We start from the raw sequence: 20,405 nt of genomic DNA, 5'->3' as shown, positions 1-20,405 counted from the left end.
GTTTTGAGCATTTGAAAGCATGGGGTATAGCTCAGTGGTAGAGCATTTGACTGCAGATCAAGTGGTCAGCTATTCAAGTTTGTGTGACCCCTTTGGATTTGGTGAAATTTTGAATAATCATAGTCCTGCTTTCAAGTGAATCAGTTGTTTTTCTTTTATCAAAAATGAAGTATATCATTGCTTTAGTTTTGAGGATTTGAAAGCATGGGGTATAGCTCAGTGGTAGAGCATTTGATTGCAGATCAAGAGTTCAACTTTTCAAGTTTGTGTGACCCCTTTGGATATGTTGGATTTTGGAAAAACTAAATTCTTGACTTCAAAGTGAGGCTGATGTTGTCAAAATGAAGTATATCAATTCTTTTGTTTTGAAGTTGTGGATGCATGTAGGTATAGCTCAGTGGTAGAGCATTTGACTAGAGATGAAGAGGCCCCGGTCAAATCTGGGTGCCCCTTTGGATTTGGTGAAATTTTGAATAATCATAGTCCTGCTTTCAAGTGAATCAGTTGTTTTTCTTTTATCAAAAATGAAGTATGTCATTGCTTTAGTTTTGAGCATTTGAGCATGGGGTATAGCTCAGTGGTAGAGCATTTGATTGCAGATCAAGAGTTCAATTCCAGGTGTCGTGTTTGGATTTGGAACAACCCAAACCTTGACTTCAAAGTGAGGCTGATGCTGTCAAAATGAAGTATATCATTGCTTTCATTTTGAGCATTTGAGCATGGGGTATAGCTCAGTGGTAGAGCATTTGACTGCAGATCAAGTGGTCAGCTATTCAAGTTTGTGTGACCCCTTTGGATTTTGGAAAAACTAAATTCTTGACTTCAAAGTGAGGCTGATGTTGTCAAAATGAATTATGTAATTTCATTGCTTTTGTTTTGAGTTTTTGGTTGCATAGGGAGTAGCTCAGTGGTAGAGCATTTGACTGCAGATCAAGAGGTCCTGGTTCAAATCCAGGTGCCCCTTTGTTTATGGCAGATTCTGGAAAAACCAAAGTCAGGACTTCAAATTAAGGCACATCAAGAGTTCAACTTTTCAAGTTTGTGTGACCCCTTTGGATTTTGGAAAAACTAAATTCTTGACTTCAAAGTGAGGCTGCTGTCAAAATGAAGTATATCATTGCTTTAGTTTTGAGCATTTGAGTGCATGGGGGTATAGCTCAGTGGTAGAGCATTTGACTGCAGATCAAGTGGTCAGCTATTCAAGTTTGTGTGACCCCTTTGGATTTTGGAAAAACTATAAATTCTTGACTTCAAAGTGAGGCTGCTGTCAAAATGAAGTATATCAATTCTTTTGTTTTGAAGGTGTGGATGCATGTAGGTATAGCTCAGTGGTAGAGCATTTGATTGCAGATCAAGAGGTCCCCGATTCAAACCGGGTGTCCTTTTGGCTATGGAGGATTCTAGAAAACCGAACTCCTAAGAGAATCAGGTTTTTTCTTCATGTTTTCAAAATGAAGTATATCATTGCTTTCATTTTGAGCATTTGAGCATGGGGTATAGCTCAGTGGTAGAGCATTTGACTGCAGATCAAGAGGTCCTGGTTCAAATCCGGGTGCCCCTTTGGATTTGGTGAAATTTTGAATAATCATAGTCCTGCTTTCAAGTGAATCAGTTGTTTTCTCTTTTATCAAAAATGAAGTATATAATTCATTTTCTTTTGTTTTGAAGTTGTGGATGCATGTAGGTATAGCTCAGTGGTAGAGCACTTGACTGCAGATCAAATGGTCAACTATTCAAGTTTGGGTGACCCCTTTGGATTTTGGAAAAACTAAATTCTTGACTTCAAAGTGAGGCTGCTGTTGTCAAAATGAAGTATATCAATTCTTTTGTTTTGAGTTTTTGGTTGCATAGGGAGTAGCTCAGTGGTAGAGCACTTGACTGCAGATCAAGAGTTCAACTTTTCAAGTTTGTGTGACCCCTTTGGATTTTGGAAAAACTAAATTCTTGACTTCAAAGTGAGGCTGATGTTGTCAAAATGAAGTATATCATTGCTTTCATTTTGAGCATTAGAGTGCATGGGGGTATAGCTCAGTGGTAGAGCATTTGATTGCAGATCAAGAGGTCCCAGGTTCAAATCCGAGTGCCCCCTTTGGCTGTTGCTGATTCTAGAAAAACCGAACTCTTAAGAGAATCAGGTTTTTTTTCTTCATGTTTTCAAAATGAAGTATATCAATTCTTTTGTTTTGAGGTTTTGGATGCTTGTGGGTACAGCTCAGTGGTAGAGCATTTGACTGCAGATCAAGAGTTCAACTTTTCAAGTTTGTGTGACCCCTTTGGATATGTTGGATTTTGGAAAAACTATAAATTCTTGACTTCAAAGTGAGGCTGATGTTGTCAAAATGAATTATGTAATTTCATTGCTTTAGTTTTGAGCATTTGAATGCATGTGGGTATAGCTCAGTGGTAGAGCATTTGACTGCAGATCAAGAGGTCCCCGGTTCAAATCCGAGTGCCCCCTTTGGCTATGGCTGATTCTAGAAAAACCGAACTCCTAAGAGAATCAGTTTTTTTTTAACTTCATGTTTTCAAAATGAAGTATATCATTTCTTTTGTTTTGAGATTTTGTATGCATGTGGGTACAGCTCAGTGGTAGAGCATTTGACTGCAGATCAAGAGGTCCCCGGTTCAAATCCGGGTGCCCCCTTCAGAGTTGGAAAAGCTGGAATTTTCAATTTCTCTACATCAAATCAAGGCTTTTATCTTTTGATTTTGTCAAATTGAAGGATCTGATTTCTTTTCTGTGGTTTTGGTCCTTTAGGTTTGTGGGTGTTATAGCTCGGTAGTACAGCATTTGACTCCAGATCAAGAGGTCCCCGATTCAAATCCGGGTGTCCTTTTTGGCTATGGAGGATTCTAGAAAAACCGACGCCCGGACTCTTGAGTTAATCAGTTGGGGGGCGGGTTTATGTTGTAAAAATGAAGTATATCATTGCTTTCATTTTGAGCATTAGAGTGCATGGGGGTATAGCTCAGTGGTAGAGCATTTGATTGCAGATCAAGAGGTCCCTGGTTCAAATCCGGGTGCCCCTTTGGATTTTGGAAAAACTAAATTCTTGACTTCAAAGTGAGGCTGATGCTGTCAAAATGAAGTATGTCATTGCTTTAGTTTTGAGGATTTGAAAGCATGGGGTATAGCTCAGTGGTAGAGCACTTGACTGCAGATCAAGAGGTCCTGGTTCAAATCCAGGTGCCCCTTTGTTTATGGCAGATTCTGGAAAAACCAAAGTCAGGACTTCAAATTAAGGCACATCAAGAGTTCAACTTTTCAAGTTTGTGTGACCCCTTTGGATTTGGTGAAATTTTGAATAATCATAGTCCTGCTTTCAAGTGAATCAGTTGTTTTTCTTTTATCAAAAATGAAGTATATCAATTCTTTTGTTTTGAAGTTGTGGATGCATGTAGGTATAGCTCAGTGGTAGAGCATTTGACTAGAGATGAAGAGGCCCCCGGTCAAATCTGGGTGCCCCCTTTGGATTTGGTGAAATTTTGGAATAATCATAGTCCTGCTTTCGAAGTGAATCAGTTGTTTTTCTCTTTTATCAAAAATGAAGTATATAATTCATTTTCTTTTGTTTTGAAGTTGTGGATGCATGTAGGTATAGCTCAGTGGTAGAGCACTTGACTGCAGATCAAGTGGTCAGCTATTCAAGTTTGTGTGACCCCTTTGGATTTTGGAAAAACTAAATTCTTGACTTCAAAGTGAGGCTGCTGCTGTCAAAATGAAGTATGTCATTGCTTTAGTTTTGAGCATTTGAACGCATGGGGGTATAGCTCAGTGGTAGAGCATTTGACTGCAGATCAAGAGGTCCCCGGTTCAAATCCGAGTGCCCCCTTTGGCTGTCGCTGATTCTAGAAAAACCGAACTCCTAAGAGAATCAGGTTTTTTTTCCTTCATGTTTTCAAAATGAAGTATATCAATTCTTTTGTTTTGAGGTTTTGGATGCTTGTGGGTACAGCTCAGTGGTAGAGCATTTGACTGCAGATCAAGAGTTCAACTTTTCAAGTTTGTGTGACCCCTTTGGATATGTTGGATTTTGGAAAAACTATAAATTCTTGACTTCAAAGTGAGGCTGATGCTGTCAAAATGAAGTATATCATTGCTTTAGTTTTGAGCATTTGAACGCATGGGGGTATAGCTCAGTGGTAGAGCATTTGACTGCAGATCAAGAGGTCCCCGGTTCAAATCCGGGTGCCCCCTTCAGAGTTGGAAAAGCTGGAATTTTCAATTTCTCTACATCAAATCAAGGCTTTTATCTTTTGATTTTGTCAAATTGAAGGATCTGATTTCTTTTCTGTGGTTTTGGTCCTTTAGGTTTGTGGGTGTTATAGCTCGGTAGTACAGCATTTGACTCCAGATCAAGAGGTCCCCGATTCAAATCCGGGTGTCCTTTTTGGCTATGGAGGATTCTAGAAAAACCGACGCCCGGACTCTTGAGTTAATCAGTTGGGGGGCGGGTTTATGTTGTAAAAATGAAGTATATCATTGCTTTCATTTTGAGCATTTGAGAGCATGGGGGTATAGCTCAGTGGTAGAGCATTTGACTGCAGATCAAGAGGTCCCTGGTTCAAATCCGGGTGCCCCTTTGGATTTTGGAAAAACTAAATTCTTGACTTCAAAGTGAGGCTGCTGCTGTCAAAATGAAGTATATCATTGCTTTAGTTTTGAGGATTTGAAAGCATGGGGTATAGCTCAGTGGTAGAGCACTTGACTGCAGATCAAGAGGTCCTGGTTCAAATCCAGGTGCCCCTTTGTTTATGGCAGATTCTGGAAAACCAAAGTCAGGACTTCAAATTAAGGCACATCAAGAGTTCAACTTTTCAAGTTTGTGTGACCCCTTTGGATTTGGTGAAATTTTGAATAATCATAGTCCTGCTTTCAAGTGAATCAGTTGTTTTTCTTTTATCAAAAATGAAGTATATCAATTCTTTTGTTTTGAAGTTGTGGATGCATGTAGGTATAGCTCAGCCGTAGAGCATTTGACTAGAGATGAAGAGGCCCCCGGTCAAATCTGGGTGCCCCCTTTGGATTTGGTGAAATTTTGGAATAATCATAGTCCTGCTTTCGAAGTGAATCAGTTGTTTTTCTCTTTTATCAAAAATGAAGTATATAATTCATTTTCTTTTGTTTTGAAGTTGTGGATGCATGTAGGTATAGCTCAGTGGTAGAGCACTTGACTGCAGATCAAGTGGTCAGCTATTCAAGTTTGTGTGACCCCTTTGGATTTTGGAAAAACTAAATTCTTGACTTCAAAGTGAGGCTGATGTTGTCAAAATGAATTATGTAATTTCATTGCTTTTGTTTTGAGGTTTTGGATGCTTGTGGGTATAGCTCAGTGGTAGAGCATTTGACTGCAGATCAAGAGGTCCCCGGTTCAAATCCGGGTGTCCTTTTGGCTATGGCTGATTCTAGAAAAACCGAACTCCTAAGAGAATCAGTTTTTTTTTTTACTTCATGTTTTCAAAATGAAGTATATCATTTCTTTTGTTTTGAGATTTTGTATGCATGTGGGTACAGCTCAGTGGTAGAGCATTTGACTGCAGATCAAGAGGTCCCCGGTTCAAATCTGGGTGCCCCCTTCAGTGTTGAAAAAACAGGAATTTTCAATTTCTCTACATCAAATCAAGGCTGTTATCTTTTGATTTTGTCAAATTGAAGGATCTGATTTCTTTTCTGTGGTTTTGGTCCTTTAGGTTTGTGGGTGTTATAGCTCGGTAGTACAGCATTTGACTCCAGATCAAGAGGTCCCCGATTCAAATCCGGGTGTCCTTTTTGGCTATGGAGGATTCTAGAAAAACCGACGCCCGGACTCTTGAGTTAATCAGTTGGGGGGCGGGTTTATGTTGTAAAAATGAAGTATATCATTGCTTTCATTTTGAGCATTAGAGTGCATGGGGGTATAGCTCAGTGGTAGAGCATTTGATTGCAGATCAAGAGGTCCCTGGTTCAAATCCGGGTGCCCCCTTTGTTTATGGCAGATTCTGGAAAAACCAAAGTCAGGACTTCAAATTAAGGCACATCAAGAGTTCAATTCCAGGTGTCGTGTTTGGATTTGGAACAACCCAAACCTTGACTTCAAAGTGAGGCTGATGTTGTCAAAATGAATTATGTAATTTCATTGCTTTTGTTTTGAGGTTTTGGTTGCATAGGGAGTAGCTCAGCCGTAGAGCATTTGACTAGAGATGAAGAGGCCCCCGGTCAAATCTGGGTGCCCCCTTTGGATTTGGTGAAATTTTGGAATAATCATAGTCCTGCTTTCGAAGTGAATCAGTTGTTTTTCTCTTTTATCAAAAATGAAGTATATAATTCATTTTCTTTTGTTTTGAAGTTGTGGATGCATGTAGGTATAGCTCAGTGGTAGAGCACTTGACTGCAGATCAAGTGGTCAGCTATTCAAGTTTGTGTGACCCCTTTGGATTTTGGAAAAACTAAATTCTTGACTTCAAAGTGAGGCTGCTGCTGTCAAAATGAAGTATGTCATTGCTTTCATTTTGAGCATTAGAGTGCATGGGGGTATAGCTCAGTGGTAGAGCATTTGACTGCAGATCAAGAGGTCCCCGGTTCAAATCCGAGTGCCCCCTTTGGCTGTCGCTGATTCTAGAAAAACCGAACTCCTAAGAGAATCAGGTTTTTTTTCCTTCATGTTTTCAAAATGAAGTATATCAATTCTTTTGTTTTGAGGTTTTGGATGCTTGTGGGTACAGCTCAGTGGTAGAGCATTTGACTGCAGATCAAGAGTTCAACTTTTCAAGTTTGTGTGACCCCTTTGGATATGTTGGATTTTGGAAAACTATAAATTCTTGACTTCAAAGTGAGGCTGATGCTGTCAAAATGAAGTATATCATTGCTTTAGTTTTGAGCATTTGAACGCATGGGGGTATAGCTCAGTGGTAGAGCATTTGACTGCAGATCAAGAGGTCCCCGGTTCAAATCCGGGTGCCCCCTTCAGAGTTGGAAAAGCTGGAATTTTCAATTTCTCTACATCAAATCAAGGCTTTTATCTTTTGATTTTGTCAAATTGAAGGATCTGATTTCTTTTCTGTGGTTTTGGTCCTTTAGGTTTGTGGGTGTTATAGCTCAGTGGTAGAGCATTTGACTGCAGATCAAGAGGTCCCTGGTTCAAATCCGGGTGCCCCCTTTGTTTATGGCAGATTCTGGAAAAACCAAAGTCAGGACTTCAAATTAAGGCACATCAAGAGTTCAATTCCAGGTGTCGTGTTTGGATTTGGAACAACCCAAACCTTGACTTCAAAGTGAGGCTGATGTTGTCAAAATGAATTATGTAATTTCATTGCTTTTGTTTTGAGGTTTTGGATGCTTGTGGGTATAGCTCAGTGGTAGAGCATTTGACTGCAGATCAAGAGGTCCCCGGTTCAAATCTGGGTGCCCCTTTGTTTATGGCAGATTCTGGAAAACCAAAGTCAGGACTTCAAATTAAGGCACATCAAGAGTTCAACTTTTCAAGTTTGTGTGACCCCTTTGGATATGTTGGATTTTGGAAAAACTAAATTCTTGACTTCAAAGTGAGGCTGATGTTGTCAAAATGAATTATGTAATTTCATTGCTTTTGTTTTGAGTTTTTGGTTGCATAGGGAGTAGCTCAGTGGTAGAGCACTTGACTGCAGATCAAGTGGTCAGCTATTCAAGTTTGTGTGACCCCTTTGGATTTTGGAAAAACTAAATTCTTGACTTCAAAGTGAGGCTGATGCTGTCAAAATGAAGTATATCATTGCTTTAGTTTTGAGCATTTGAATGCATGTGGGTATAGCTCAGTGGTAGAGCATTTGACTGCAGATCAAGAGGTCCCCGGTTCAAATCTGGGTGCCCCTTTGTTTATGGCAGATTCTGGAAAACCAAAGTCAGGACTTCAAATTAAGGCACATCAAGAGTTCAACTTTTCAAGTTTGTGTGACCCCTTTGGATTTTGGAAAAACTAAATTCTTGACTTCAAAGTGAGGCTGCTGTCAAAATGAAGTATATAATTTCTTTTGTTTTGAGATTTTGTATGCATGTGGGTACAGCTCAGTGGTAGAGCATTTGACTGCAGATCAAGAGGTCCCCGGTTCAAATCTGGGTGCCCCTTTGGATTTGGTGAAATTTTGAATAATCATAGTCCTGCTTTCGAAGTGAATCAGTTGTTTTCTCTTTTATCAAAAATGAAGTATATAATTCATTTTCTTTTGTTTTGAGGTTTTGGATGCTTGTGGGTATAGCTCAGTGGTAGAGCATTTGATTGCAGATCAAGAGGTCCCCGATTCAAACCGGGTGTCCTTTTGGCTATGGAGGATTCTAGAAAACCGAACTCCTAAGAGAATCAGGTTTTTTTCCTTCATGTTTTCAAAATGAAGTATATAATTTCTTTTGTTTTGAGGTTTTGGATGCTTGTGGGTATAGCTCAGTGGTAGAGCATTTGACTGCAGATCGAGAGGTCCCCGGTTCAAATCCGGGTGCCCCCTTCAGAGTCTAAAAAACAGGAATTTTCAATTTCTCTACATCAAATCAAGGCTGTTATCTTTTGATTTTGTCAAATTGAAGGATCTGATTTCTTTTCTGTGGTTTTGGTCCTTTAGGTTTGTGGGTGTTATAGCTCGGTAGTACAGCATTTGACTCCAGATCAAGAGGTCCCCGATTCAAATCCGGGTGTCCTTTTTGGCTATGGAGGATTCTAGAAAAACCGACGCCCGGACTCTTGAGTTAATCAGTTGGGGGGCGGGTTTATGTTGTAAAAATGAAGTATATCATTGCTTTCATTTTGAGCATTAGAGTGCATGGGGGTATAGCTCAGTGGTAGAGCATTTGATTGCAGATCAAGAGGTCCTTGGTTCAAATCCGGGTGCCCCCTTTGTTTATGGCAGATTCTGGAAAAACCAAAGTCAGGACTTCAAATTAAGGCACATCAAGAGTTCAATTCCAGGTGTCGTGTTTGGATTTGGAACAACCCAAACCTTGACTTCAAAGTGAGGCTGATGTTGTCAAAATGAATTATGTAATTTCATTGCTTTTGTTTTGAGTTTTTGGTTGCATAGGGAGTAGCTCAGCCGTAGAGCATTTGACTAGAGATGAAGAGGCCCCCGGTCAAATCTGGGTGCCCCCTTTGGATTTGGTGAAATTTTGGAATAATCATAGTCCTGCTTTCAAGTGAATCAGTTGTTTTCTCTTTTATCAAAAATGAAGTATATAATTCATTTTCTTTTGTTTTGAAGTTGTGGATGCATGTAGGTATAGCTCAGTGGTAGAGCACTTGACTGCAGATCAAGTGGTCAGCTATTCAAGTTTGTGTGACCCCTTTGGATTTTGGAAAAACTAAATTCTTGACTTCAAAGTGAGGCTGATGCTGTCAAAATGAAGTATATCATTGATTTAGTTTTGAGCGTTTGAAAGCATGGGGGTATAGCTCAGTGGTAGACCATTTGATTGCAGATCAAGAGTTCAACTTTTCAAGTTTGTGTGACCCCTTTGGATTTTGGAAAAACTAAATTCTTGACTTCAAAGTGAGGCTGCTGTCAAAATGAAGTATATCATTGCTTTAGTTTTGAGGATTTGAAAGCATGGGGGTATAGCTCAGTGGTAGAGCATTTGATTGCAGATCAAGAGGTCCCCGGTTCAAATCTGGGTGCCCCCTTTGGCTGTCGCTGATTCTAGAAAAACCGAACTCCTAAGAGAATCAGTTTTTTTTTTTTCATGTTTTCAAAATTAAGTATATCATTTCTTTTGTTTTGAGGTTTTGGATGCATGTGGGTACAGCTCAGTGGTAGAGCATTTGACTGCAGATCAAGAGTTCAACTTTTCAAGTTTGTGTGACCCCTTTGGATATGTTGGATTTTGGAAAAACTAAATTCTTGACTTCAAAGTTAGGCTGATGTTGTCAAAATGAATTATGTAATTTCATTGCTTTTGTTTTGAGTTTTTGGTTGCATGTGGGTATAGCTCAGTGGTAGAGCATTTGACTGCAGATCAAGAGGTCCCCGGTTCAAATCCGAGTGCCCCCTTTGGCTGTCGCTGATTCTAGAAAAACCGAACTCCTAAGAGAATCAGGTTTTTTCTTCATGTTTTCAAAATGAAGTATGTCATTGCTTTAGTTTTGAGCATTTGAACGCATGGGGGTATAGCTCAGTGGTAGAGCATTTGATTGCAGATCAAGAGTTCAACTTTTCAAGTTTGTGTGACCCCTTTGGATTTTGGAAAAACTAAATTCTTGACTTCAAAGTGAGGCTGCTGCTGTCAAAATGAAGTATGTCATTGCTTTAGTTTTGAGCATTTGAACGCATGGGGGTATAGCTCAGTGGTAGAGCACTTGACTGCAGATCAAGAGGTCCCCGGTTCAAACTGGTGCCCCCTTCAGAGTTGGAAAAGCTGGAATTTTCAATTTCTACATCAAATCAAGGCTGTTATCTTTTGATTTTGTCAAATTGAAGGATCTGATTTCTTTTCTGTGGTTTTGGTCCTTTAGGTTTGTGGGTGTTATAGCTCGGTAGTACAGCATTTGACTCCAGATCAAGAGGTCCCCGGTTCAAATCTGGGTGCCCCTTTGGATTTTGGAAAAACTAAATTCTTGACTTCAAAGTGAGGCTGCTGTCAAAATGAAGTATATCATTGCTTTAGTTTTGAGCATTTGAACGCATGGGGGTATAGCTCAGTGGTAGAGCATTTGACTGCAGATCAAGTGGTCAGCTATTCAAGTTTGTGTGACCCCTTTGGATATGTTGGATTTTGGAAAACTATAAATTCTTGACTTCAAAGTGAGGCTGCTGCTGTCAAAATGAAGTATGTCATTGCTTTAGTTTTGAGCATTTGAAAGCATGGGGGTATAGCTCAGTGGTAGAGCATTTGATTGCAGATCAAGAGGTCCCTGGTTCAAATCCGGGTGCCCCCTTTGTTTATGGCAGATTCTGGAAAAACCAAAGTCAGGACTTCAAATTAAGGCACATCAAGAGTTCAACTTTTCAAGTTTGTGTGACCCCTTTGGATTTGGTGAAATTTTGAATAATCATAGTCCTGCTTTCGAAGTGAATCAGTTGTTTTTCTTTTATCAAAAATGAAGTATGTCATTGCTTTAGTTTTGAGCATTTGAGCATGGGGGTATAGCTCAGTGGTAGAGCATTTGATTGCAGATCAAGAGGTCCCCGGTTCAAATCTGGGTGCCCCTTTGTTTATGGCAGATTCTGGAAAACCAAAGTCAGGACTTCAAATTAAGGCACATCAAGAGTTCAATTCCAGGTGTCGTGTTTGGATTTGGAACAACCCAAACCTTGACTTCAAAGTGAGGCTGATGTTGTCAAAATGAATTATGTAATTTCATTGCTTTTGTTTTGAGTTTTTGGTTGCATAGGGAGTAGCTCAGCCGTAGAGCATTTGACTAGAGATGAAGAGGCCCCGGTCAAATCTGGGTGCCCCTTTGTTTATGGCAGATTCTGGAAAACCAAAGTCAGGACTTCAAATTAAGGCACATCAAGAGTTCAACTTTTCAAGTTTGTGTGACCCCTTTGGATTTGGTGAAATTTTGAATAATCATAGTCCTGCTTTCGAAGTGAATCAGTTGTTTTTCTTTTATCAAAAATGAAGTATATCATTGCTTTAGTTTTGAGCATTTGAGCATGGGGTATAGCTCAGTGGTAGAGCATTTGATTGCAGATCAAGAGGTCCCCGGTTCAAATCTGGGTGCCCCTTTGTTTATGGCAGATTCTGGAAAACCAAAGTCAGGACTTCAAATTAAGGCACATCAAGAGTTCAATTCCAGGTGTCGTGTTTGGATTTGGAACAACCCAAACCTTGACTTCAAAGTGAGGCTGATGTTGTCAAAATGAATTATGTAATTTCATTGCTTTTGTTTTGAGTTTTTGGTTGCATAGGGAGTAGCTCAGCCGTAGAGCATTTGACTAGAGATGAAGAGGCCCCCGGTCAAATCTGGGTGCCCCTTTGTTTATGGCAGATTCTGGAAAACCAAAGTCAGGACTTCAAATTAAGGCACATCAAGAGTTCAATTCCAGGTGTCGTGTTTGGATTTGGAACAACCCAAACCTTGACTTCAAAGTGAGGCTGATGCTGTCAAAATGAAGTATATAATTCATTTTCTTTTGTTTTGAAGTTGTGGATGCATGTAGGTATAGCTCAGTGGTAGAGCACTTGACTGCAGATCAAGTGGTCAGCTATTCAAGTTTGTGTGACCCCTTTGGATTTTGGAAAAACTAAATTCTTGACTTCAAAGTGAGGCTGCTGCTGTCAAAATGAAGTATGTCATTGCTTTAGTTTTGAGGATTTGAAAGCATGGGGGTATAGCTCAGTGGTAGAGCATTTGACTGCAGATCAAGTGGTCAGCTATTCAAGTTTGTGTGACCCCTTTGGATTTGGTGAAATTTTGGAATAATCATAGTCCTGCTTTCGAAGTGAATCAGTTGTTTTTCTCTTTTATCAAAAATGAAGTATATAATTCATTTTCTTTTGTTTTGAAGTTGTGGATGCATGTAGGTATAGCTCAGTGGTAGAGCACTTGACTGCAGATCAAGTGGTCAGCTATTCAAGTTTGTGTGACCCCTTTGGATTTTGGAAAAACTAAATTCTTGACTTCAAAGTGAGGCTGCTGCTGTCAAAATGAAGTATATCATTGCTTTAGTTTTGAGCATTTGAAAGCATGGGGGTATAGCTCAGTGGTAGAGCATTTGACTGCAGATCAAGTGGTCAGCTATTCAAGTTTGTGTGACCCCTTTGGATTTGGTGAAATTTTGGAATAATCATAGTCCTGCTTTCGAAGTGAATCAGTTGTTTTTCTCTTTTATCAAAAATGAAGTATATAATTCATTTTCTTTTGTTTTGAAGTTGTGGATGCATGTAGGTATAGCTCAGTGGTAGAGCATTTGACTGCAGATCAAGTGGTCAGCTATTCAAGTTTGTGTGACCCCTTTGGATTTTGGAAAAACTAAATTCTTGACTTCAAAGTGAGGCTGCTGCTGTCAAAATGAAGTATGTCATTGCTTTAGTTTTGAGGATTTGAAAGCATGGGGTATAGCTCAGTGGTAGAGCACTTGACTGCAGATCAAGTGGTCAGCTATTCAAGTTTGTGTGACCCCTTTGGATTTTGGAAAAACTAAATTCTTGACTTCAAAGTGAGGCTGCTGCTGTCAAAATGAAGTATATCAATTCTTTTGTTTTGAGGTTTTGGATGCTTGTGGGTATAGCTCAGTGGTAGAGCATTTGACTGCAGATCAAGAGGTCCCCGGTTCAAACTGAGTGCCCCTTTGGTTGTCGCTGATTCTAGAAAACCGAACTCCTAAGAGAATCAGGTTTTTTCTTCATGTTTTCAAAATGAAGTATATAATTCATTTTCTTTTGTTTTGAGGTTTTGGATGCTTGTGGGTACAGCTCAGTGGTAGAGCATTTGACTGCAGATCAAGAGTTCAACTTTTCAAGTTTGTGTGACCCCTTTGGATATGTTGGATTTTGGAAAAACTAAATTCTTGACTTCAAAGTGAGGCTGCTGTCAAAATGAAGTATGTCATTGCTTTAGTTTTGAGCATTTGAACGCATGGGGGTATAGCTCAGTGGTAGAGCATTTGACTGCAGATCAAGAGTTCAACTTTTCAAGTTTGTGTGACCCCTTTGGATTTTGGAAAAACTAAATTCTTGACTTCAAAGTGAGGCTGCTGTCAAAATGAAGTATATCATTGCTTTAGTTTTGAGCATTTGAGCATGGGGTATAGCTCAGTGGTAGAGCATTTGACTGCAGATCAAGAGGTCCCCGGTTCAAATCTGGGTGCCCCTTTGGCTGTCGCTGATTCTAGAAAACCGAACTCCTAAGAGAATCAGGTTTTTTCTTCATGTTTTCAAAATGAAGTATATAATTCATTTTCTTTTGTTTTGAAGTTGTGGATGCATGTAGGTATAGCTCAGGGTAGAGCACTTGACTGCAGATCAAGAGTTCAATTCCAGGTGTCGTGTTTGGATTTGGAACAACCCAAACCTTGACTTCAAAGTGAGGCTGCTGTCAAAATGAAGTATATCAATTCTTTTGTTTTGAAGTTGTGGATGCATGTAGGTATAGCTCAGGGTAGAGCACTTGACTGCAGATCAAGAGGTCCTGGTTCAAATCCGGTGCCCCCTTCAGAGTTGGAAAAGCTGGAATTTTCAATTTCTCTACATCAAATCAAGGCTTTTATCTTTTGATTTTGTCAAATTGAAGGATCTGATTTCTTTTCTGTGGTTTTGGTCCTTTAGGTTTGTGGGTGTTATAGCTCGGTAGTACAGCATTTGACTCCAGATCAAGAGGTCCCCGGTTCAAATCTGGGTGCCCCTTTGTTTATGGCAGATTCTGGAAAAACCAAAGTCAGGACTTCAAATTAAGGCACATCAAGAGTTCAATTCCAGGTGTCGTGTTTGGATTTGGAACAACCCAAACCTTGACTTCAAAGTGAGGCTGATGTTGTCAAAATGAATTATGTAATTTCATTGCTTTTGTTTTGAGTTTTTGGTTGCATAGGGAGTAGCTCAGTGGTAGAGCACTTGACTGCAGATCAAGAGTTCAATTCCAGGTGTCGTGTTTGGATTTGGAACAACCCAAACCTTGACTTCAAAGTGAGGCTGCTGTCAAAATGAAGTATATCAATTCTTTTGTTTTGAAGTTGTGGATGCATGTAGGTATAGCTCAGGGTAGAGCACTTGACTGCAGATCAAGAGGTCCTGGTTCAAATCCGGTGCCCCCTTCAGAGTTGGAAAAGCTGGAATTTTCAATTTCTCTACATCAAATCAAGGCTGTTATCTTTTGATTTTGTCAAATTGAAGGATCTGATTTCTTTTCTGTGGTTTTGGTCCTTTAGGTTTGTGGGTGTTATAGCTCGGTAGTACAGCATTTGACTCCAGATCAAGAGGTCCCCGGTTCAAATCTGGGTGCCCCTTTGTTAGTGGCAGATTCTAGAAAAACCAAAGTCAGGACTTCAAATTAAGGCACATCAAGAGTTCAATTCCAGGTGTCGTGTTTGGATTTGGAACAACCCAAACCTTGACTTCAAAGTGAGGCTGATGTTGTCAAAATGAATTATGTAATTTCATTGCTTTTGTTTTGAGTTTTTGGTTGCATAGGGAGTAGCTCAGCCGTAGAGCATTTGACTAGAGATGAAGAGGCCCCCGGTCAAATCTGGGTGCCCCCTTTGGATTTGGTGAAATTTTGGAATAATCATAGTCCTGCTTTCGAAGTGAATCAGTTGTTTTTCTCTTTTATCAAAAATGAAGTATATAATTCATTTTCTTTTGTTTTGAAGTTGTGGATGCATGTAGGTATAGCTCAGTGGTAGAGCACTTGACTGCAGATCAAGTGGTCAGCTATTCAAGTTTGTGTGACCCCTTTGGATTTTGGAAAAACTAAATTCTTGACTTCAAAGTGAGGCTGCTGCTGCCAAAATAAAGTATATCATTGATTTAGTTTTGAGTGTTTGAAAGCATGGGGGTATAGCTCAGTGGTAGAGCATTTGACTGCAGATCAAGTGGTCAGCTATTCAAGTTTGTGTGACCCCTTTGGATTTGGTGAAATTTTGGAATAATCATAGTCCTGCTTTCGAAGTGAATCAGTTGTTTTTCTCTTTTATCAAAAATGAAGTATATAATTCATTTTCTTTTGTTTTGAAGTTGTGGATGCATGTAGGTATAGCTCAGTGGTAGAGCACTTGACTGCAGATCAAGTGGTCAGCTATTCAAGTTTGTGTGACCCCTTTGGATTTTGGAAAAACTAAATTCTTGACTTCAAAGTGAGGCTGCTGCTGTCAAAATGAAGTATGTCATTGCTTTAGTTTTGAGCATTTGAGCATGGGGTATAGCTCAGTGGTAGAGCATTTGACTGCAGATCAAGAGGTCCCCGGTTCAAATCCGAGTGCCCCCTTTGGCTGTCGCTGATTCTAGAAAAACCGAACTCCTAAGAGAATCAGGTTTTTTTTCTTCATGTTTTCAAAATGAAGTATATAATTCATTTTCTTTTGTTTTGAGGTTTTGGATGCTTGTGGGTACAGCTCAGTGGTAGAGCATTTGACTGCAGATCAAGAGTTCAACTTTTCAAGTTTGTGTGACCCCTTTGGATATGTTGGATTTTGGAAAAACTAAATTCTTGACTTCAAAGTGAGGCTGATGCTGTCAAAATGAAGTATATCATTGCTTTAGTTTTGAGCATTTGAAAGCATGGGGTATAGCTCAGTGGTAGAGCATTTGATTGCAGATCAAGAGTTCAACTTTTCAAGTTTGTGTGACCCCTTTGGATTTTGGAAAAACTAAATTCTTGACTTCAAAGTGAGGCTGATGTTGTCAAAATGAAGTATATCATTGCTTTAGTTTTGAGCATTTGAATGCATGTGGGTATAGCTCAGTGGTAGAGCATTTGACTGCAGATCAAGAGGTCCCCGGTTCAAATCCGAGTGCCCCCTTTGGCTATGGCTGATTCTAGAAAAACCGAACTCCTAAGAGAATCAGTTTTTTTTTCTTCATGTTTTCAAAATTAAGTATATCATTTCTTTTGTTTTGAGGTTTTGGATGCATGTGGGTACAGCTCAGTGGTAGAGCATTTGACTGCAGATCAAGAGTTCAACTTTTCAAGTTTGTGTGACCCCTTTGGATATGTTGGATTTTGGAAAAACTAAATTCTTGACTTCAAAGTGAGGCTGATGCTGTCAAAATGAAGTATATCATTGCTTTAGTTTGACACTCTATCCTCCAATTTGATACTGTTAAGTGCTTTGACACAATCTGTATTGTAAAAGCGCTATATAAATAAAGGTGACTTGACTTGAAAAATATGAATTATTAGCTTTAAACCTTATTGTTTCCAAGACTTTACATCTTACAGTAGTTGGCTGCTACAGACCTCCATCAGCTAGTAATGATGCCATTTCCTCTCTGATGCATTCAGTGACTTCCTTGAGTCACAAAGAGCTGGTCCTCCTGGGTGATTTTAATGTGAACTGGCTGCGGTCGGCATCTGATGGTTTTAAAGCAATCTGTGACACTCTTAATCTCTTTCAGTTAGTTGAGACCCCTACTAGACCTAACTTGAAGAATAGTAAAAAGTCCACATTAATCGATCTCATTTTTAGTAATGCTCCCCATAAGTACTCTTTAGCTTCTGTATATGCTAACGATGTTAGTGATCACTGCGTCGTTGCCATAGTCAGAGATACCAAATTACCTAAGCATAAACCACGCATTATTACTAGACGATGTTTGAGACACTTTAATGAACAAGGTTTTCTTCTTGACGTAGCACATTACAATTGGGACAGGATTTTTCTTATCCCCGATGCAGAGTCAGCTTGGATATATTTTTACAATGGTTTTATATCGATCATCAATAGGCATGCACCTCTTAAAACATTTTGTGTTAAAGGTAGAGATAATCCCTGGTTTTCTGAAGCCCTATCTGATCTTATTCATGAGCGTGATGTTGCTTGGGCAAAAGCTAGACTATCTGACTTAAGCTCCGACTGGATTTATTTTAGGCAGCTTCGGAATAAATGCACAGCCGCTATCAGAAAGGCTAAGGCTGATTATTTCATTGCTAATTCTACTCTTAATGCAAATAATCCCAAGAAATTTTGGCAAAACATAAAGATTATAACAGGTAGTAAAAACACCTCTAGCTTTCCTTCATGTATAAATATGGATTCCACTAGTATATCCGATAAAGAACAAATGCTTAATTGTTTTAATAAGCATTTGGTTGCCTCCGGGTTTTTATTTGAATCACATAATTTAGCATGTTCTGATTCTGATTTTATTAATGCAGAAAGTCGCTTAAAAAGGAAGAATTTAGATTTAAACAAATTGAATTCTGACATTCATAAAGCACTTAAATTACTTGACACAAACTAATCACCAGGCCCTGATTGTGTGGAATCTGTTTATTTGAAATTAGCAGCAGACTTTATTACATCTCCTCTGACTTATATTTTTAATCTTTCACTAAATACCGGTGTCATTCCGGAAATCTGGAAATCAGCTTTTGTTGTTCCTCTATTAAAAGGGGGAGATTCTACTATATTAGATAATTATAGACCAATTTCAAAGCTCTGTGTTTTATCAAAGATCTTAGAAAGCCTTATCAGTGAACAGTTGACATGTTATTTGAATGTAAACAAAGTGTTGTCAATTAATCAATCTGGGTTTCGTAAAAAACACAGTACTACAACAGCTGCTTTGAAAGTTCTAAATGATATTGTGGGCTCGATTGATAATGGTGATTTCTGTGCTTCTCTTTTTATTGACTTATCAAAGGCTTTTGATACAGTGGATCATGAAATATTGCTGCATAGATTGAAGAGTGTTGGTTTTTCAAGTGATGTTATTTCCTGGTTTAAAAACTATTTAAGTGGAAGAATTCAGTGTGTACAAGCCGAGGGTAAATTATCTGATTCATTGGTGATTGACAAAGGTGTTCCCCAAGGATCTGTGATGGGTACCCTTCTCTTTACCATTTATATAAACTGTCTTGATTACGACTTTCAGGATGCCAACTTTCATTTCTATGCAGATGACTCTGTCATGTATTGTAGTGCCTCTTCTGGACAACAAGCCCTTTTTAAGCTCCAGTCAGCCTTTGATGTCATCCAATCGCGGATGAAAACTTGTTTTGAATGTTGATAAAGCCAAGTATATGTTATATGTATATGTGGACGATGTACTATCTTTTAGCTCTCGCATTACTCAACTGAAGAAAAAATTTAAAATCAAGCTTGGGTTTTACTTTAGGAACAAGTTTTGTTTCTCATTCAATGTACGAAAGAAATTGGTTACTACTACTTTTCTACCCGTGCTTGACTATGGTGATGTAGTGTATCAGTTCGCACCATCATATCTTCTTTCCTCTTTAGATGCTGTTTATCATGGTGCTTTAAGATTTATATCAGATTGTAATCCTTCAACTCATCATTGTATATTGTATAACAGAGTAGGTTGGTCGTCTTTGCCTATCAGAAGAAAAATGCACTGGTATTTAATTATCTATAAAGCCATTCTGGGGATGTTGCCCTCATATCTCTGCTGTCTTATAAAACAGAAAATTGTTGAGAAATTCCTTCGCTCACAAATTTGTTATACCCTCTCTGTTCCTTTTGTTCGATCTGAATTAGGTAAAAAGGCTTTTGTGTACACTGCTTCGACTGACTGGAACCTTCTGCAATCGAAATTGAAATGGCAAAATTTGCTGTCTTTGAATCATTTTAAAACAGTTACTCGGCAAATGGAAATCGACTCAATGATATGTAACTGTTTTTAAGTGTCTCTAGTTTGTTTGTGTTGTAATATTTTGTGATGTAACTGATGTATTGCTGCCCATTTTGGCCAGGACACTCCTGCGAAAGAGATTTTTAATCTCAGAGAGTTTTTTCTGGTTAAATAAAGGTTAAATAAATAAAAATCCGGGTGTCCCCTTTGGCTTCAAAGTTAGGCTGATGTTGTCAAAATGAATTATGTAATTTCATTGCTTTTGTTTTGAGGTTTTGGATGCATGGGGAATAGCTCAGCAGTAGAGCATTTGACTAAAGATGAAGAGGCCCCCGGTCAAATCTGGGTGCCCACTTTGGATTTGGTGAAATTTTGGAATAATCAAAGTCCTGACTTCGAAGTGAACCAGTTGTTTTTCTATTTTATCAAAAATAAAGTATATAATTTATTTTCTTTTGTTTTGAAGTTGTGGATGGGTGGAGGTATAGCTCAGTGGTAGAGCATTTGACTGCAGATCAAGAGGTCCCCAATTCAAATCTGGGTGCCCCCTTTGGCTATGGCGGATTCTAGAAAAACCAAAGTCTGCCATCTGGTTTTCCCACCAGTAAGCAAGGTGAAGCCCAATCTGAAAAGGATGGCTTTGCAATGTTATTTTCAAGCATGTCATTGACTTCAGACTCTAATTTCTTACGATTATCAAATGATACACGATAAAAACGCTGACGGCCAGGTTTAGCATCTCCTACATCTATATCGTGTTCAATCAAGTGGGTACGAGAAGGAGTATCTGAGAAGAGATCAGGGAATTCAATCAACATAGACTTCAAATCAGATTATTTTTCACAAGATAAATGTTTTAATAATTCTTCTAAATTAGCCAAAGTTTCAGAGTTTTTTAGACGAGGTTGTAAAATTACATCATCAGGAGGTTTCACATCCGGTTCTAATTCACCTGCAGGCGTCAAACTGGCTAGGGCTACTGAGGAAGAGATTACCTTAGGAGCCACAGTACGGGCATAAAAAGGCTTTAACAAATTCACATGGCACAACTGAGTATGCTTCCTGTGCTCAGGGGTAGAAAGTATGTAATTGTGATCAGACACTTTTCGATGCACAGTGTAAGGTCCTGAAAACTTTGCACAAAAGGAGAACCTGGTAAAGAGAACAAAGCTAACACCTGATCTCCTGGGCTAAACAGGCGAATCTCTGACTTGCGATC

The 20,405-nt window shown here is 39.1% G+C and overlaps 31 non-coding genes across 31 annotated transcripts; all 31 read left to right on the top strand.

The window, feature by feature from the left end:
* Positions 1-891: 891 nt before the first annotated feature.
* Positions 892-967, top strand: trnac-gca (transfer RNA cysteine (anticodon GCA)). Its single transcript has one exon. It is a non-coding gene; the product is annotated as a tRNA-Cys (tRNA).
* A 523-nt stretch (positions 968-1,490) lies between these two features.
* trnac-gca (transfer RNA cysteine (anticodon GCA)) lies at positions 1,491-1,561 on the top strand. Its single transcript has one exon. It is a non-coding gene; the product is annotated as a tRNA-Cys (tRNA).
* A 456-nt stretch (positions 1,562-2,017) lies between these two features.
* On the top strand, positions 2,018-2,089 carry trnac-gca (transfer RNA cysteine (anticodon GCA)). The gene has a single exon. It is a non-coding gene; the product is annotated as a tRNA-Cys (tRNA).
* A 297-nt stretch (positions 2,090-2,386) lies between these two features.
* On the top strand, positions 2,387-2,458 carry trnac-gca (transfer RNA cysteine (anticodon GCA)). Its single transcript has one exon. It is a non-coding gene; the product is annotated as a tRNA-Cys (tRNA).
* Positions 2,459-2,572: 114 nt separating this feature from the next.
* trnac-gca (transfer RNA cysteine (anticodon GCA)) lies at positions 2,573-2,644 on the top strand. The gene has a single exon. It is a non-coding gene; the product is annotated as a tRNA-Cys (tRNA).
* A 314-nt stretch (positions 2,645-2,958) lies between these two features.
* On the top strand, positions 2,959-3,030 carry trnac-gca (transfer RNA cysteine (anticodon GCA)). Its single transcript has one exon. It is a non-coding gene; the product is annotated as a tRNA-Cys (tRNA).
* Positions 3,031-3,125: 95 nt separating this feature from the next.
* trnac-gca (transfer RNA cysteine (anticodon GCA)) lies at positions 3,126-3,196 on the top strand. The gene has a single exon. It is a non-coding gene; the product is annotated as a tRNA-Cys (tRNA).
* Positions 3,197-3,761: 565 nt separating this feature from the next.
* Positions 3,762-3,833, top strand: trnac-gca (transfer RNA cysteine (anticodon GCA)). Its single transcript has one exon. It is a non-coding gene; the product is annotated as a tRNA-Cys (tRNA).
* Positions 3,834-4,126: 293 nt separating this feature from the next.
* Positions 4,127-4,198, top strand: trnac-gca (transfer RNA cysteine (anticodon GCA)). Its single transcript has one exon. It is a non-coding gene; the product is annotated as a tRNA-Cys (tRNA).
* Positions 4,199-4,512: 314 nt separating this feature from the next.
* On the top strand, positions 4,513-4,584 carry trnac-gca (transfer RNA cysteine (anticodon GCA)). The gene has a single exon. It is a non-coding gene; the product is annotated as a tRNA-Cys (tRNA).
* Positions 4,585-4,679: 95 nt separating this feature from the next.
* Positions 4,680-4,750, top strand: trnac-gca (transfer RNA cysteine (anticodon GCA)). Its single transcript has one exon. It is a non-coding gene; the product is annotated as a tRNA-Cys (tRNA).
* A 569-nt stretch (positions 4,751-5,319) lies between these two features.
* On the top strand, positions 5,320-5,391 carry trnac-gca (transfer RNA cysteine (anticodon GCA)). The gene has a single exon. It is a non-coding gene; the product is annotated as a tRNA-Cys (tRNA).
* Positions 5,392-5,505: 114 nt separating this feature from the next.
* On the top strand, positions 5,506-5,577 carry trnac-gca (transfer RNA cysteine (anticodon GCA)). The gene has a single exon. It is a non-coding gene; the product is annotated as a tRNA-Cys (tRNA).
* Positions 5,578-5,891: 314 nt separating this feature from the next.
* On the top strand, positions 5,892-5,963 carry trnac-gca (transfer RNA cysteine (anticodon GCA)). Its single transcript has one exon. It is a non-coding gene; the product is annotated as a tRNA-Cys (tRNA).
* A 544-nt stretch (positions 5,964-6,507) lies between these two features.
* trnac-gca (transfer RNA cysteine (anticodon GCA)) lies at positions 6,508-6,579 on the top strand. The gene has a single exon. It is a non-coding gene; the product is annotated as a tRNA-Cys (tRNA).
* A 292-nt stretch (positions 6,580-6,871) lies between these two features.
* Positions 6,872-6,943, top strand: trnac-gca (transfer RNA cysteine (anticodon GCA)). The gene has a single exon. It is a non-coding gene; the product is annotated as a tRNA-Cys (tRNA).
* Positions 6,944-7,063: 120 nt separating this feature from the next.
* Positions 7,064-7,134, top strand: trnac-gca (transfer RNA cysteine (anticodon GCA)). The gene has a single exon. It is a non-coding gene; the product is annotated as a tRNA-Cys (tRNA).
* Positions 7,135-7,318: 184 nt separating this feature from the next.
* trnac-gca (transfer RNA cysteine (anticodon GCA)) lies at positions 7,319-7,390 on the top strand. The gene has a single exon. It is a non-coding gene; the product is annotated as a tRNA-Cys (tRNA).
* Positions 7,391-7,756: 366 nt separating this feature from the next.
* trnac-gca (transfer RNA cysteine (anticodon GCA)) lies at positions 7,757-7,828 on the top strand. The gene has a single exon. It is a non-coding gene; the product is annotated as a tRNA-Cys (tRNA).
* A 554-nt stretch (positions 7,829-8,382) lies between these two features.
* Positions 8,383-8,454, top strand: trnac-gca (transfer RNA cysteine (anticodon GCA)). Its single transcript has one exon. It is a non-coding gene; the product is annotated as a tRNA-Cys (tRNA).
* A 314-nt stretch (positions 8,455-8,768) lies between these two features.
* trnac-gca (transfer RNA cysteine (anticodon GCA)) lies at positions 8,769-8,840 on the top strand. Its single transcript has one exon. It is a non-coding gene; the product is annotated as a tRNA-Cys (tRNA).
* A 708-nt stretch (positions 8,841-9,548) lies between these two features.
* On the top strand, positions 9,549-9,620 carry trnac-gca (transfer RNA cysteine (anticodon GCA)). Its single transcript has one exon. It is a non-coding gene; the product is annotated as a tRNA-Cys (tRNA).
* A 295-nt stretch (positions 9,621-9,915) lies between these two features.
* trnac-gca (transfer RNA cysteine (anticodon GCA)) lies at positions 9,916-9,987 on the top strand. The gene has a single exon. It is a non-coding gene; the product is annotated as a tRNA-Cys (tRNA).
* Positions 9,988-10,266: 279 nt separating this feature from the next.
* trnac-gca (transfer RNA cysteine (anticodon GCA)) lies at positions 10,267-10,336 on the top strand. Its single transcript has one exon. It is a non-coding gene; the product is annotated as a tRNA-Cys (tRNA).
* Positions 10,337-10,799: 463 nt separating this feature from the next.
* Positions 10,800-10,871, top strand: trnac-gca (transfer RNA cysteine (anticodon GCA)). The gene has a single exon. It is a non-coding gene; the product is annotated as a tRNA-Cys (tRNA).
* A 202-nt stretch (positions 10,872-11,073) lies between these two features.
* trnac-gca (transfer RNA cysteine (anticodon GCA)) lies at positions 11,074-11,145 on the top strand. Its single transcript has one exon. It is a non-coding gene; the product is annotated as a tRNA-Cys (tRNA).
* Positions 11,146-11,593: 448 nt separating this feature from the next.
* trnac-gca (transfer RNA cysteine (anticodon GCA)) lies at positions 11,594-11,665 on the top strand. The gene has a single exon. It is a non-coding gene; the product is annotated as a tRNA-Cys (tRNA).
* A 2,017-nt stretch (positions 11,666-13,682) lies between these two features.
* Positions 13,683-13,754, top strand: trnac-gca (transfer RNA cysteine (anticodon GCA)). Its single transcript has one exon. It is a non-coding gene; the product is annotated as a tRNA-Cys (tRNA).
* Positions 13,755-15,788: 2,034 nt separating this feature from the next.
* trnac-gca (transfer RNA cysteine (anticodon GCA)) lies at positions 15,789-15,860 on the top strand. Its single transcript has one exon. It is a non-coding gene; the product is annotated as a tRNA-Cys (tRNA).
* A 463-nt stretch (positions 15,861-16,323) lies between these two features.
* On the top strand, positions 16,324-16,395 carry trnac-gca (transfer RNA cysteine (anticodon GCA)). The gene has a single exon. It is a non-coding gene; the product is annotated as a tRNA-Cys (tRNA).
* Positions 16,396-19,664: 3,269 nt separating this feature from the next.
* Positions 19,665-19,736, top strand: trnac-gca (transfer RNA cysteine (anticodon GCA)). The gene has a single exon. It is a non-coding gene; the product is annotated as a tRNA-Cys (tRNA).
* The last annotated feature ends 669 nt before the right edge of the window (positions 19,737-20,405 follow it).

Source organism: Onychostoma macrolepis, chromosome 11 (assembly GCF_012432095.1).
Source record: "Onychostoma macrolepis isolate SWU-2019 chromosome 11, ASM1243209v1, whole genome shotgun sequence".
Taxonomy (NCBI): domain Eukaryota; kingdom Metazoa; phylum Chordata; class Actinopteri; order Cypriniformes; family Cyprinidae; genus Onychostoma; species Onychostoma macrolepis.
Note: the sequence above shows the minus strand (reverse complement) of the source record. Positions and strands in the feature narration are given on the sequence as shown.